Below are 2,812 nucleotides of genomic sequence, written 5' to 3'. Positions count from 1 at the left end.
AATATGAATTTTCAGACCTAAATGCATTCATAATTGCTCAAAGATAATATAAAGCAATATGCAGCTGAAAAACTAAATTTTAAATCATTGTTGATTTAAATAACTATTGTATATTTCTTAAAGTACAATGGGAAGATCAATATTGATTATTGTCCAGTAAACACAACAAATTTACAATATAATTTGTTAATATTTATAATTAAAAATAATTTTAAACATCATTGAAATAATGACTACAATTTTAGATCTTCAGTAAAGTTAATACAGTCTATTCATCAAAGATTTATTTATTATTTCCAAGGTACCACAGTTACAAAACCAAACAAGCAACAGCATGTAAATACTTCCTGCTCTCAAGGAGCTTGCATTTTATTCAGGGACAATAATAATGTATATGGAAAGGAAGATCCAGTTAATGGGAGCCCAATAGTTCCAATATATGTAGGGGTTGTTGTTAACCACCAGACCATATGAATGTTTGATGAAACTATTTTGAGAAATACATGATGATTGGAATGGTGGAACTTGGTTCTCTACTTCAAAGTATGAACAGGTGTTCTCTGACTCTTTTCTGTATTCTTACTTACTGCATAGTTTAATAAAAAGAGTTTTGTTGTTGTTGTTGTTGTGGTTGTTGTTTTTGGAGTCATGAGACAGAAATGAGACTGCTCAGATATTACTTGAGCAGGAAATGATAGGGTTGCAATGAAAATGTGGCCCCTGGTGGGCTCCCTAGTGGGTGAGTGGGAGGCATAATTGTGAGAACTGTGATGTCGAAATTAGATTTTGGGGAGCAAAGGAGTCTTCCTGAGACTGGTTGGTGCAGGAGGAGGGTGGCAACTGGGGCTGGGCTGGGCTGGGGTGGGGGGCAGTGGGGGGACTGGGGGGGGGTAGAAGTTGGCTTTGCAGCCTCTGTCTCTTTGGCAATCCACAGGTATTGCAAATTAACTCTGCAGGAGTTGGTCCTTCTCCACTGCGGGACTGCTACCATGAGCAACCAAGGGCCAAAGTGCACAGTGGGACGTGTTTCCTGAAAGTTCCTGGCATTGACATTTGCTATTGGTGAACCTTTATTGGATGGAAGGAAGTACTTCAAAAGAGCAAAGGCAGAGAAGTTAGAGAAGGATTTAAAGGGAGCCATGAGAAAGCCTTAATTAATATGTACAACTTTTCTCACTCATGGATCAAAAGGAAAACAGATAAGGACTACTTGGGACAATGCATATTAATTTACTTTGGTTTCACTTATTGTCCTAATATCTGTCCAGAGGAATTAGGAAAAAAAATTATAGCTGTAATGGATAAAATTGCCAAATTTAAAAGCACTTTACATCCCTATTGACCCAGAGATAGACAACAGAGATGCTGTTGAAATATATGTGAAAGAATTTTCCTCTAAGCTAAATGACTTGATAGGTGATCCAAGAGAGATCAATAAAGTTGCTGGAGCATACATACAGAATTTATTATAGCACTGGGCCCAAGGATGAAGATGAAGACTATAAAGTAGATCATACAATAATAATGTACAATCAAGCACTAGATGGTGAATTTTTGGATTATTTTGATCAAAACAAGAAAAATTCCAAAATACTTGGTTCAGTTGCTGTGTATTTGAGGGACCACAAGAAGAAACAATAAAATAATGTTACTTTTGTTGCAGTGATATTTTCTTAAGAGTAGGTGATATTCTTAACTTTGACTGTATTGTACTTTTGTTGCAGCCAAAGGAGAAAATCAAGACAAATTTGTTCAATTCTTTGAATTGTAATAATTAAAGCAAGAAATCTCACAAGATGTACTTTTTATTGTGTTACTGAACAAGGTGGAAAAATTAAAGTAACAGCTGATGATAGCATAAAAATCACAAGATATAAATTTATTTCAAGACATTGGAGGTTTTTTTAAGAGCCCTATATTTGATCTTGCTGATCTCCTGGATTCATAGCTCCAGAATTGTGGAAAGTTATTTTGAGAGAAAAGCTATTATTTCTCTTTTCTCTGTTTTCTGATGGTTGCTTAAAAAATTAATGATCTTATTGTGGCCATGATTGGGTAAAGGCAGTTTTTGTTATTTAAAGGTAGAAATGTCACCTTTATTGCTTATTTAACCTACAACAATTAATCTGGGGAGGGAAAGCTGATAGGAAGTTTTGATTTATATGTATGCGCATATGTACATGTACATACATACATATATGCATGTGCATGTGTACATGTATGTGTATGTGCATGTACACACATGTATATGTGTGTATCTATATATGATTTGGGGATAGCATATTGGGTCCTTCGTGTATTTTTTTGTTCTATGAATAAATAGAAATAAAAAATAAGCTATTCTTATAAAAAAAAGAAAATGACCCACCCAATAGAGAAAGGTTACACTTTTTCCTGTTTATAAAGTATAAGAAATGATCTTTGAACCCTAGAGGGCAGGTGGGAGGGGAAAATTCTCTTCTTATCTCCCAGTGCACCAATCTGTAAGAACATAGGTTTATAAGTAAGCCATACAAATATGGTGGTCTACTACTTCTTGTCTGTGTCATCTTTCCTTTGTGCACAGGGCTTTGTGTTTTTAAAAAGGAAGAAAGATCAGTGATTCAATGATGGGAGCCCAGATCAGAATTTTCTCACAACTCTAAAAAACAATCTCTTTGATTTAACTTAGAATCTATAATTGCTATAGTTCAGATGTCATATCCTTTAGTAAAGGAGAAATTAAGCTATGTAACATAAGTATATTGTAAATGTAATACAATTCATTGTGTCAGATGGTGGTAAAAACTACTTGAACTAGCCCCTTAGCATT

At 34.7% G+C, this 2,812-nt stretch overlaps 1 pseudogene; it reads left to right on the top strand.

Annotated features, from left to right (window-relative positions):
* Positions 1-989: 989 nt before the first annotated feature.
* Positions 990-1,641, top strand: LOC141499189 (protein SCO1 homolog, mitochondrial-like; annotated as a pseudogene).
* The last annotated feature ends 1,171 nt before the right edge of the window (positions 1,642-2,812 follow it).

Source organism: Macrotis lagotis, chromosome X (assembly GCF_037893015.1).
Source record: "Macrotis lagotis isolate mMagLag1 chromosome X, bilby.v1.9.chrom.fasta, whole genome shotgun sequence".
In the NCBI taxonomy this organism is placed as follows: domain Eukaryota; kingdom Metazoa; phylum Chordata; class Mammalia; order Peramelemorphia; family Peramelidae; genus Macrotis; species Macrotis lagotis.
The sequence above is the reverse complement of the archived record's forward strand: the minus strand, read 5'-3'. Positions and strand labels throughout refer to the sequence as shown.